This window comes from Crocuta crocuta, unplaced genomic scaffold (assembly GCF_008692635.1).
Source record: "Crocuta crocuta isolate KB4526 unplaced genomic scaffold, BGI_CrCroc_1.0 scaffold84, whole genome shotgun sequence".
Lineage (NCBI taxonomy): Eukaryota > Metazoa > Chordata > Mammalia > Carnivora > Hyaenidae > Crocuta > Crocuta crocuta.
Genome location: NW_027530213.1, coordinates 6,229,648 through 6,243,453, shown reverse-complemented (window position 1 = coordinate 6,243,453; position 13,806 = coordinate 6,229,648). Strand labels below are relative to the sequence as shown.

The 13,806-nt window shown below is 43.0% G+C and overlaps 1 long non-coding RNA gene across 1 annotated transcript in view; it reads left to right on the top strand.

Moving 5' to 3' along the window:
- Positions 1-12,463, top strand: part of LOC144232586 (uncharacterized) — an 86,349-nt gene extending 73,886 nt beyond the window's left edge. The window contains exon 4 of the long non-coding RNA XR_013335463.1: positions 12,052-12,463. This is a non-coding gene — a long non-coding RNA (uncharacterized LOC144232586). The remainder of the gene's footprint in view (positions 1-12,051) is intronic.
- The last annotated feature ends 1,343 nt before the right edge of the window (positions 12,464-13,806 follow it).

Genomic DNA, 13,806 nt, shown 5'->3' with positions numbered 1-13,806 from the left:
CCCCTCTCCCCTCTAAACTATAAGCATCAAGAGGGCAAATATTGGATTCATCACTGAATCCTCAGTAGGTAGCACAGTATGCTTGGCACATAGTAGGAGCTCAATAAATATTCTTCAAATGAGTGAATGAATGGTTGAAGAGCTCCTCCTCTGAGTACCAAGGGAATCAGCAAATCCCTTCTTCTGGAGCTACCTTCTTCATTAGATGGGGTACTTTTGGTTACAGTTTTTTTTTTTAAGTTTCATCATAAGGGATTTATTGGAAATTTCCTTGGCATGACGTGTGATTCAGGGAGGAGTTGAAAAGTCAACTCAAGGAAGATGGGAAAGAGGCTGCTCTACTGATGTCAACCCCAGGAGTTAATAGGCCTTTCCTGCAGAACGTTGGTATTAATGTGGTTAGTTCTCATCTCCTGGAGTCTGTTACTCTCATTCAAATTCCAAATTCCCAGAAGAAGTTGATTGGCCCATTTAGGTGAGGGATGGGTCCCCTTCCCCAGTCAGCTCTGCAAGTTCATGCGGTGTAAACAGAGCTGTCAGTACGCCATTTCTGGAGCTCCCAGAGAAAAGAGGGTTCACCATGAGCAAAGGACAGAATTATTGAATCAGGTGTGCAATGTGGTCTTCTGATTCAACTGTAATATTGTTTCTTCTCTCCTCCCCACTCCCTTATGTGATGTACATTGGTGGTAGCAGCGTCCATAGGGTAGAGAACTGGGAGAAATGACCATGATGGAATGAAGGGGAGGGATGAATATCAGTTGGAGTTTGGGAACCCTCTGAACAGTGCACCTTGAGAATTATTTTCTGCATCAGTTAAGATAATGGTAACTCTTGTAAAACCAGAAGGTACTAGGGTTAAACACCATAGAAACTTCTTTCTTGCTCTACATTTCTCATCTGCTGGTACCTCTTCTCCAAGAAGTGACTCAGGGACCCAGGCTCCTTCCATGTGGTTTTTCCATATTCAATTTACAGAAGCTTCCCAAGGCCACTGCATATCTGCATCGTGTTAATGGAGTGAGAAGAGCAAGGAAGATCGGACCTGGAAATGATACCCAACACTCCTGCTCACAGTCCATGGACTAGCATTTCGTCACATGCCACATCTAATTCCAAGGGAGGCTGGGGAATGAAGTGAGCCTGTGAGCCCTGGAAGAAAAGGAATCCAGTTTGTCAATCTAATAACTGTTATCTGGACATGACTTTGGTTGTTTCTCCTGGGGAGTGGATGAGTGTATTTTGTGCCTCTGTGTTCTGCACTGTGTTATCCAGGAGCATATCTGGATGCACAGGAACATTGGCATGTGTTCGTGCTTGGCAGTCAAGGCATGGAACTTCTGGGAACTTGTTCAGCTACATGGTGATTTCTCCCTTTCTAGAAACTGTCCCTTTAATCTATAAGATTGGTCCCCATTTGCTTGCTGATACTACATGAACAGGTCATCATGGCCACAATTGGTTGGCATAGGATTAGACACCTGACTGGCCAATCAAATCCTTTCATTTGGGAATTTGATATTAGATCAGAGGTTCAATCTAAGAGGTTGGCTTTGGACTCATCTTCATAGCGACCTTCAACCCCCTGTAGGGCAGGCCCTGACCAAGCTGGGCCCTGGCTTTTCCATGGAGGGTTGCTTGTGGCTCCCTTGGCTGAGGGGATCTCTACTACCAATTTTTTTTTTAAATTTCTGAGTTATTCAAATTGGTGGCTACTTCTTGCAACCAAAATAATTTTAATCAGTAAAGAAATTTAATGTTTGTCTTGGACAAACCACTCCAATGGCTACAAATTTCTCAGGATGCCTAGGTGGCTCAGTCAGTTGAGTGTCCAACTCTTGTTTTCGGATCAGATCATGAGCTCATGGTTCGTAGGTTCAAACCTCATGAGGGACTCTGTGCTGGCAGCATGTAGCCTGCTTGGGATTCTCTGTCTCCCTTTCTCTCTGCCCCTCCCCCTCACTCTCTCTCAAAATGAATAAATAATCTTTTTAAAAAACAGCCACAGATTCTCAATTATAAACTGAATACAATGTTTATCTTCCCTGTCTATCATTCAAGACTTTTTTTTTAAGTTTATTTATTTTGAGAGAGAGAGACCACAAGCAGGGGAGGGACTGAGAAGGAGAGACAGAATCGTATGCAGGCTCTGCACCATCAGCGCAGGGTCCGATGCACAGCTTGAACTCATGAACCGTGAGATCATGACCTGAGCCAAGACCAAGAGTTGGATGCTCAACCGACTGAGCCACCCATGTGCTCCTCTCAGGACTTTTAAATGGAATAAAGCACACAAAGTGCATAAAAAGCTGAAAACCCATACAAATATAAGTGGGGCTATTTGTCTATAGCAGGAAGAATTTTAAGAGCTTTTTTCCAAGTATGAAATAGAAGGTTTTCTTTCTTTTTGAACCTTACTTTAATTGCTTTATGGTCAATTTCTCTAACATGCAGGAAATCACCATAGTTAGAGGTTTACTTTTCTTTTCTTTTGCTAGATATTTAATACTTTGATTATTTCTGACACTGAAATTACCCATGCTTTGCCTTTGCCAAACCAAAACCAATTTTTGCATTATTATTGCTGTTTGGAGCTGTATTAAGCAATGCTGTTTGAGAGTCTGAATTGAATAGTTATTCTCAACCCATCACAACCCAGTGTCCTCTTTTTATGCTATCTCTCATATCCCTATACTTTTCCAGAATAAAATTATGTTAGCTTGCTGGGGGCTGCCATAACAAGGTACCATAGACCTCACAGCTTAAATACCAGAAATGTCTTGTCTCCTAGTCCTGAAGACAGGAAGTCAAAGATCAAGATGTCAACAGTGTTGATTCCTTCTAAGGGCCTTGAGGGAAGGGTCTGTTCCAGGCCCCCTTCCTTGACTTATAGGCAGCCGTCTTCTCCCTGTGTCTCTTTATATTATCTTCTTTATATGCACGCTTGTGTCCAAATTTCCCCTTTCTTTTTTTTTAATAGAATTTATTGTCAAATCAGTTTCCACATAACACCCAGTGCTCATCCCAACAAGTGCCTTCCTCAATGCCCATCACCCACTTTCCCCTCTCCACCAACCCCCTAAGTTTCCCCTTTCAACAAGGGCACCAGTTATGTTGGATTAGAACCTACCCTGATGACCTAATTATAATTTGATTCTTTCTGTAAAGACCTTATTTCCAAATAAGGTTGCATTCTGATGTTCTGGAGATTAGAACTTCAACATAGGAATTTGGATGCTTGTAGCCCCCTACAAGGGGGCTTGTGACACAATTCAGTGCATACCAGAAATGAATCTAATCTCTGTACCTGCATTATATTATATTTTTATTTTTAAATGTTTGTTTATTTTTGAGAGAGAGAGAGCATGAAGAGGGAAGGGCAGAGAGAAAGGGAGACAGAGGATCTGAAGCGGGCTTCACGCTATTAGTGCAGAACCTAATGCAGGCCTCAAACCCACAAATCATGAGATCATGACCTGAGCCAAAGTCAGACACTTCACCAATTGAGCCACCCAGGCACCCTGTATGTGTGCATTATATTTTCAATGGTCAACACAGGGGTGCCTGAATGTCTCAGTTGGTTGAGCATTCAACTCTTGATTTTGGCTCAGGACATGATCTCACGGTCATGGGATTGAGCCCTGTGCCAGGCTCTGCACTGAGCATGGAGTCTGCTTGGGATTCTCTCTCCTTCTCACTCTACCCCTCCCCTGCTCACACACACACTCTCTCTAAATACATAAATAAACATTAAAAAATGATTAATATAGTGCTCTGACTTAAAAAGATGTGGGACGTAATTTATAGCAGGACAGTATGTTTCCACAGGTAAATGCTCAGGCAGGAGTAAGGTAGAAAATGTAAGGCCCAAGTCACATTCTTGGGTGTCTGCACAGCCTCTCTATGAAACCAACAGATAAGAATGAGGCCTGCCACAGGCAAGCTGTGCCGGCAACTCAAATACCATGGGGCCAAAGAGTGATTGACTCTTTACAAAGTACAGTCTTCCCTCAGTTTGTGAGAGAGTCTCATTTCTGAGGAATTCAACATATTTTGAACCTTGCAAGAAATACTTTGTGTTTTTCTTTTTTTTTTAATATATGGGAAGCTCTGGTGGAGCATTTGGAAGTTGGCAGGATGTGGGATAACTCTTTACTACAGGGGACTGTCCCGGGCATTGCAGAATGTTGGGCATTCTTGGCTTCCACCAAATAAATATCAGTGGAACACCCCTGGTCATTAAGACAAAAATACCATACAAAGTTTTACAATAGTTCTGACCCACCGAGAAACGTGGGAGGAGAGAGAACTTCAAATAGCCCAAGGAGAGCAACTGCCAAGATGAGGGATGAGAGGCAATGGGGTGCACCATGTGCCATGCTGAAGGGACCATGTCTGTCTCCGGCCAGACACTGGCATCCCTGATCAAGAAGGGCAGGACAGAAAACAGCAACCAGTGCTCTCCTATGTGTGATCTTGTATGCCCGAGTGCAACTTGGAAGTCCCAACTCTTCTTTATTACAATATTATGTTCAGGGCCCAGCGCAGTGCTTGGCATATAGCAGGGATCCAATGTTTGCTGGGTATTGTTGAATGATGTTCTTTTTTTTTAAAGTTTATTTACTTATTGTGTGTGCGTGTGTGTGTGAGAGAGAGAGAGAGAGAGAGAGAGAAAGAGAGAGAGAAAGGGAGGAGGGAGGGAGGAAGGGCTGGAGGGAGGGAGGGAAGGAGAGGAAATGGAGGAGTAGAGAGAGAGGGAGAGAGAGGCTCAAGCAAGTTCTGAGCTGTCAGCATGGAGCCTGACATGGGGTTAAGTCTCACAAACTGTGAGATCATGACCTGAGTTGAGATCAAGAGTCAGACGCTTAACTAATTGAACCACCCAGATGCCCCTGAATGCAATTCTTAAAGTGGAGTTGGATGAGTGGATGTGAGAAGATCTATATATTTATTTTATGTGCATTCATTTACATATTCATTTGAACAGTTAATGAACTATGAGTTGACATGGTGCTAATTGCTGGAAAAACCCACCAGCAAGAGAAAGTCCCTGAGTTTAGAGTATGCAGTCTAATGAGGGAGAGAGATCCATATGCAGGTCCATTCCAATATGGGGCCAGTTAAGTGTTATGTATGGTGGAAACCTGAAAAGGGGGGTACTCCACTCAGACTGGGATGAGGGGTGGGTTAAGGGAATTCTGGTAATTATCAGGGGTGACTGAGGGTGCCCCAGGGAGTGATGTGCTGCTGGACTACTACTTTCCTTCTCAGTAGGGACAGAAGATAATGGGGAAATAGAAAGGGAACCCCAGTTTTACAGACAGAAGATAGCTCATGGGATAACAAGCTGGAGATGCCACTTATGCCCCATTATATGTCCTGATCCCCCCAAATTTCATCCCACACCTAGAATTCTCAGAGCCTCTTCACTCCAGTTACACACCATTTCCTTTCTTTTGTCACTCTTCCTAACTCTGTTTTCTGGGTGTAAGCTCTGCCTTGAGCAGAAGAGAACAAATATTCAAGGGTGGTGGATCCTGGGGGCTCAGTCTGGCCTAGGCTTTGAAAAAGACAGTCCTTTGGGGAGTAGTAACAAGCTCCTGGTCCCCGAAAACAATCCCCTAGCCCATCTCTCTGGAGCTCCTACCTATAAAGTTGCTGTTACAGAGTCCTCCACACTCTGCTGCCCATCCCCCTCCCATCTGTCCTCTCCTCACTTGTTGATGCTCCCAGCTGGGTTCACCATCATGGATGTTTTCATCCATGTCCAACTTTCTGAGAAGGAGCTCTGGATTCCAGCTAGAATATGGGGACGGAGACATGCTTAAATGCACTCCCAATGGCAACAAGAAGAATTGAATTAAACAAAAAAGCTTCTGAGTGGGGTCCAGAGCCTCAATAAAACATCTTTGTGCTGGAGCGCAGAAGAAGATTTTGATGAAGGAATGATGAAGGGAACAAATGGGAAAAATGTGGTCCCTGCTCACCCTCTGTGAGTCTGAAGGCAGCAGAAACACTTCCAGGCATTATTTCCAGCCAGGGAAAGAGGCTAAGCAGTTGTCTGGAGCCAAAGACTGCCAGGAGTAATAAGAAAACCCTTTAAGTGAGCTTTCTCCATCTGTTTAGTTTCTCATGCTGAAAAAAGAAGAAAAAATATAAATAAATGATTCAGAGAAATGTCATATGCAATTACCTCCACCAGGGAAAAATAAACAAGACTTCACTTCATTAGGAAGATTCTCAGATGACTGGTATCTTCTGGTGGTCTTCAACATTATGAGCTTCCAAAGTTTGGTTACTCAGACTCAACTTTGGCCAAAACTTGACTCCAGCTGCCAGGGGGATCTAGTGCACTGGCCATCTCCCTATCTCCTCAATCACATTGTCCAGCGATGAAGTCAAGTTAAAGGGAACATCTGGGTAGCCTGAAAGATGAGGGATCAATAAGGTCCTGGACTGTAGAATATGTTGGTAGGATGGTGGGAGCTTACTCTGTGAGCACCCACACTAACCTTCCGTTGTTTTTAGCATCAGTTGTGCTAACCAGCCGCCAATGCTGCTAACCAGTGGCTTCCTTGGGGTCATGGAGAGCAAATTACAGCATGGCCCTAGTTGGCAAACACAGTAATATGCCATGCCCTTGGGGTTGACTCTGCCCAACAACATCAGAACAGAAGAAAGTCAGTTTGGACCTTTAACTTTAAAATTGATTTAACTTTAAAATGGTGAGAGTGTTTTCTCTTGTTAGCCTGCAGCTAACCTTGTAAGTCTCCAGCAGGGCCAGGAAAGTTGGTCATTCAACAATGCTCGTAAAAGCAATGTCCTTCTAAAATTCTCTTCGCAGAGCACTGAGCCCAGGGTCTTATGTGCTTGGATCTTCAGTGAACAAGATTTGTAGAAGGTGAGTGGGAAGTAGGGATTGCTTCTGTGCAGAGATCATTGTCCCTGCTGACACCTCAACAGATGACCATACCCCCAGGTTTTCAGAAAAAGCTAAGGCCGTGTGCCACCAGCAACCTCAACTTTTCTGTTCCGTGTATCATGGTTTCTTGAAAGCTTTCTTTCCCTTTTTCCCTCCACTCCTGCCCCCATTCTCTTTTATCTCAGAGAAAGGCAAGAAAGGTGTGTATCTTCATCTCTCTGCACATAACCTCTGCCTTGGTCACATCTGCTCCTTTCTTATTTGAACTCTTTGTCCAATAATTTATTTTACTTCTTAAACTTCTCCTTCTCTGCTGCCGCCTTCATCTTTGTCTAGAAATGTTTCTGGCTTTCCCTTCATACCTTAAAGTTGGCTTGTCTAAAAATGTGGTTTTTCTGTACTTCACAAAACCAACCCATTCTCCCAAACAACTGAGACCAAACTTTGGAGTCATTTTTGATTCATCTGCCTTCCTTGTGTATCTCTTGAATTCAGTCCATCTTTTCCATTATCACTGCAGCAAACCCAGATCAGACCCTTACTGTGTCACATTAGGCATAGAAATAATAATGGCTACTTCTTAAGGGTTTATTATCTGCTGGGCACCATGCTGCCTGCTTTATGTACATGAGTTCCCTCTCCACACCAGTGTTATGAAGCACCTTTTGCAATTATCCACATTTTTCAAGTGGGTAAACTGAGGCTTAGTTAATTAAGTAACTTACCCAGTGTCAGTATAACTGACAAATGGAAGAGTTGGAATTCACAGGCAAGTCTGCTGGCCTCACAGCTTGAGTTCTGACCTGTGACACTAGGCTCGCAATTGTGGTTGATTCTTCAAAGGTCTCACAAACACATAGGGCTTCCTGTGCTTCTAGTCTACCTTCTTCACTGTTACCAGAGTGATTTCCCTAATGTACCAATGGGACTACATCTTCCCCTGCTCATAATTTCTCATTGGCTCTTTACTGTCTGAAGGATAAAGTCCAACCCCCTTAGCTTGATAGTCAAAGTTCCAGCCCCACATGGAGGCTTACACCTGGCTTTCTTCTCTCCATGTAGCTCTTTTTACTGAAATCTTCTCTTTGCTCCGAAGTTCAGTACAAATGTGACCTCCTCCATGGAACATTTTCTGACCACACTAACTGGAACAGTTTTTCTCTTTGCTTAAACTCATCTTATGCTTTACATGGGCCCCTTTCATGGTGTTCGTGCTCTGGACTGATTCACAATACAATGATTTGCATATCATTTTATTATATGCAAATATAATAAGGTCAGTGATATGTCTGGGTTTAAAATTTTTTTTTAAGTTTATTTATTTATTTTGAGAGAGAGAGACAATGCATGTATGTCAGAGAGGGGCATAAAGAGGGAGAGACAATTCCTAGCAGTCTCTGAACTGTCAGTGCAGAGCCATATGTGGGGCTCGAACCCATGATCAATGAGATCACGACCTGAGCTGAGATCAAGAGTCAGAGGCTTAATTGATTGAGTCGCTTGGGCACCCCATGTGTCTGTTTAATTTTGCAACCCTTACAACATCTGTCAAAATGTCTCACACAAAGGAAAGGTATTACTTAAGGTAACACTGGCTGCTGTGATAGAGACTCCCCAAATATTGGTGGCTTGACACAATGAACGTTTATTTCTGAATCTTGTAAAGTTTAGTTGATGATGGAGGGGTGAGAGTGGCGCTCTGCTCTATATCATCATTCAGGGGGAAAGAGACTCTTCCTTCAACATGTGGCTTCCAACTTTGCTCTGGGCACTGACAACCAGACAGCAGATGTAGTAACAGAGAAGAAAGGGAGAAAGATGGCATGGAGGGTGTGTTACATGATCCGGGCCTGGAAGACACACATTCCATTGGCTGGAACTCAGTCTCGTGGCCATAGAAGCCATGAGGAAGATAGGAAATATAGGTATTGTGTGCTAAGAAGGAGAAGAAATGGAGTTGGTGAGTAGCTATCCGGTTTATATTTGTGAAATGAATAATTAATACATTGCTATTTATTTATCTGGGAAGTGGGTTAAGAACGATGGTCTCTAAATCAGGATACACACACTTCAGGGTGCACAAGGGGATCTATTGGGACAAGGAAAAGTATATTAGAACATCTTTTTAAAAATCTAACATAGGGGCACCAGGGTGGCTCAGTTGGTTAAGCGGCCGACTTCAGCTCAGGTCATGATCTCACAGTTTGTGAGTTCGAGCCCCGCGTCGGGCTGGCTGCTGACAGCTCAGAACCTGGAGCTTGCTTCCGATTCTATGTCTCCTTCTCTCTCTGCACCTCCCCTGCTCACACTCTGTCTCTCAAAAATAAATAAACGTTAAAAATTAAAACAAAAAAACTAACATAATAAGAAGGAACTTCAATGTTGCTGACATTTGGCACGTGAAATGACACTGGGGCCTCCATTAGGTCCTGATGTCAGATCTTCCCATGTCTAATCCGACGTGCGACTCATCTTGAGGGAAGAGTGGGCATCCCCCATATGCACAGGCTGACAGCAGCCCCTGCATTCATTCATTCATTTTAGTCCAGGGAGATTTGGCCAATGCAAATCATGTGAACTAAGTCAAGTGGGTTTATGGTTTATATTACCTTGTTTTTAACAAAACCAGTCCTTGAAAAGTGAACCAGTGGCTTTAAATGTACTTACAGAGAAATTGCTGGGTGTAGATAGATAATACTAGTAATAAAAGCAGTGGTGAACCATTAGAAAAATGTCAAGGCCGACTCTCTGATGCAAACCCTTTGCCGGCCACAGTATGAGGCAAAACAATGATAATCTAATCAGTCCTGGCAATGAGTGACCTCTCCCCCCAAAATTTGAAAGGCCCACAAAAACTGCTTGAAATAGGAATTATGTCCGTTACCATTAACAATGAAACCCAAGCTAAATGGGTATTGTATCAATATTGTAACTGGGGTATCAACTAAAGCTGATATGTAGCCAGAACTATGTGCAAAACATTTTAAAACTTATTATCTGGAATATCAAGGTAAATGTCTACAATTTTTTTAATGTTCAGAACTATTCACTAAATCCATTGCTTTGCAAAAGTCACAAAAAAATTAATGGTAAATGTCTGGAAGCTCCTAACGCCTATTTAGGTTTCTTATTGAATGGTCACTTTCGTACTCAATAGTAAACGGGGAAAGAAGCTACAGACGATGGAGGAAACACTTGTGACTCCCGTTGCGGGGATAACTGCGGAAACATAATGCCTGGGACACAAACCAGCGAGCAAATGAAAATGTGTTCCTTTGTCGGCATACACTGTTGGAAGGTGCCTTGAAAACATCACTGAAGATTTAACGAAATAAGTACCAGGAGAAATAGACAGTGTGGGAGGCTTACTCTGCAGTTGGGTTGAAGTACAGATGCTTCTAACATGTCTCAGCCTACGGAATTCCCTAATTCTACTCAGTAATGAAATACATCCAGGACGACTTTCGTTATGAACGTCTAAAGAAAGGTGGCCTGGAGAAGGTATTTTTAATGGGAAGTGACTTCTGTAACCAGAACCATGTTGTATGAGACAACAGCATCAGTGCCACACTTGATGAGGTGGCTAATTTGACCCGAATATAAAAGGAATCCCAGTTTGTTCTCGGCATTCAAGAGTCTCTCATGGTTTACCTCTCTCCCTCTCCCCCACTATTTTTCCCCTTCTTCTCCCCCATGGTCCTCCGTTAAGTTGGCAGATGGGGTGGGGGAAGGGGATTGGGGGTGATGGGCTTGGAGGAGGACACTTATGGGGATGAGCACTGGGTGTTATATGGGAACCAACTTGACAATAAACTATTTTAAAAAATGTAGGCAAAGACACAGAGCAGCAGAAATACTCATTTGTTGCTGATGGGAATGCAAAATGGTGCAGCCATTTTGAAAGACAGTTTGACAATTTCCTACAAAATTAAACGTAGTCTTAACATGAAAAAAATAAAAATAAAAAATAGAAGGAATCCCAGGGTAGCCCCACGGAGACAGATCCAAAGGTGATTTTCATCTACTACTTCCTTTGCAGGCAGGCGAGCCCTAGGAAGAGGCTGCTGCTGGAAGGTACAGAGATTTAAGGGATGGCACTGATGAGGCTAATTTTCAAAATAAAATATAACAATTAAACACATATAACAATAAAACACACACAGAGGAGCACCTGTGGCTCAGTCAATTAAGTGTTTCCCTTCAGCTCAGGTCATGATCTCATGGTTTTTGAATTCAAGCCCCACATCGGGCTCTGCACTGAAGCCTGCTTAGGATTCTCTCTCTCTGCCCCTCCCCCACTCGCTCTTGCTTTCTCTCAAAATAAATAAATGAAAACTTAAAAAAACAGTGAAAAATTTTTAAAATTTGAGACTAGGGGTGTCTGGGTGGCTCAGTTGGTTGAGCATTTGACTTCAGCTCAGGACATGATCTCACAGTTTGTGGGCTCTGTGCTGACAGCTGACAGCCTGGAGCCCCCTTCGGATTCTGTGTCACCTTCTCTCTCTCTGCTCCTCCCCTACTGCTGCTCTGTCTCTTTCTCCCCTTCTCTCTCTCAAAAATAAACATTTAAAAAATTAAAAAATAAAGAAATAAAATATGCGGGGCTCTTTGGAGTATTCTGTAATGGAAGGGGAAGTATTGTGAACATGTTTTGTATCCCACAGAGGTTTACTGGTCATCTTTCATAAAGTAACTTAAAAGTATTTGTACAACTTAGAGAGGAGGCATTGGGTTGCTTTGACCGTAAGATTAGTGTTGTGAATTCAGACAGTTTTCTGCAGCCTGTGGCTCTCAGTGGTTTGCTAGCTGGCAGAGATTTCTGAAGCAATAAATCAACATAATCTGTAAAGGTAACGATGATACTTTACCTTCGAGTAAGAAAGTTACTGATTCTCCAGAGTAAATCATGCTATGGAGAAAGCATTTTGAAAACAGATGCTTGGAAATATTCCACAACTGTGTAGTACTGTTGTTGAAAATGATGTGTTAACTATAAAAACCCATATCTACACATTTTTTAATAATGGAAACTTTTTTTTAACCCATTCCAAAATCTTCCAGAGGCAGTATTTCAGTGAGTTTTTAACCTATCAGTTTAAAATACTAAAAAGCCCATATCTTCTGTTTAGATTGCAGGAAAATCTGTCACTGCAAGAAAAAGGAACCATTTCAGGAGCGATATTATGGTTGGGAAAAAGGATGAAGCAGTGAGCATCCCGACACAGTAAGGACAAACAGACACACAGTCTTCCATTTGCTTCCTCTCAGATTGGAATGGTAATTTTTTTTTTAGCCATGCCAGCCACTAACACTATGTCTCTAAAGACAGGCTTTGTGGGCACACCTGGGTGGCTCAGTCAGCTGAATGTCCAGCTTCGGCTCAGGTCGTGATCTCATGGTTCGTGAATTCGAGCCCATCAGGCTCACTGCTGTCAGCGTAGAGCCTGCTTTGGATCATTTATCCCTCTCTCTTTCAGTCCCTCTCTCACTTCCTCTGTTTCTCTCTCTCTCTCTCAAAAGTAAATAAAAGGTTAAAAAGAACACGCCTTGTTGTTTCACAAAGTATAAAGCTAAGACTTGCAAAAATAATGATGTATATTACTCACCTCTCTCTCATTAAAGATATATTTTTAAGTGTCCTTCACGGTTGGTCCCTATTCTATGGGAGATGAGGGGCAATGCTTAATTCAGCTTCTAAAAGTCTTCCAGACATGTGACCACGTGTCTTCCTGGCACCACTCCCCAGGTGACATAGGGTCATGAGCAATAGCAACGTTTCTGAGTGACTAGAGGAATTTGAACGATAGATGGGGTTCAAATGGAGGTAAGAAGGTGTCATTTTAAAAAAGCCATCCATTGGAACTAGAGTGTATCATGCTAAGCGAAATAAGTCAGTCAGAGAAAGACAGATATCGTCTGATTACACTCATATGTGGAATTTGAGAAACCCAACAGATGAACACAGGGGAAGAGAAGGAACAATCAGATAAGAAGAGAAGGACGCAAACCATAAGAGACTCTTAAATACAGAGAACAAATTGAGGGTTGCTGGAGGGGAGGGAGGCGGAGGGTATGGGCTAAATAGGTGATGGGCATTAAGGAGGGCACTTTTTAGGATGAGTGCTGGGTGTTATATAAGTGATAAATCACTTGATTCTACTCCTGAAGCCAAGACTACACTGTATGCTATCTACCTTGAATTAAAAAAAAAAAAAAAAAAAAGAAGTCATCTATTGGCTTATTTGTGCTGATTAGCTTTTGAATAATGCCTGGATTGGTTAGGGGGAAAAACTCAACAATGCCTCCTTCACCCATTGAATATTTTTTGTAATGCTTATTTACCTTTTGAGAGAGAGAGAGAAAGAGGGAGAGAGAGAGAAGAGGGAGAGAAAGGAAGGGACAAAGAGAGACACACAGAATCCTAAGCAGGCTCTAGCCTCTGAGCTGTCAGTGCAGAGCTGCACTTGGAGCTCGAACTCATCAACCTTGAGATCATGACCTGAGCCGAAATTGGTCGCTTAACTAACTGAGCCACCCAGGGGCCCCCACCCATTCAACATTTATTCGTTTTCTGCCACCTAAGCAGACACTGCAGGTACAAAGACTCCTGAGCCAAGGGCCTGCCCTCAAACAGCATGGAGCCCAGGTTCCACAGGTGACTGAAGGAGACAGTCATGCCACAGTGCTGGTGACTATGTCTCGCCGCCTCCTCATTCCCCTCCCCGGCCCCGCCTGCCTTCTCTCAGCGAAGACTCTTTGAGAAAATGGCCTAAGTCCATCTCACTTCCAGTTCCTGCTCTTGTATTCTTGGTTTCCTGAGAAGAGCTAGAGAAAGGTCTATCGTTGTACAATCTGGAAACTTTGCCCTAACTCATTAAGGACCT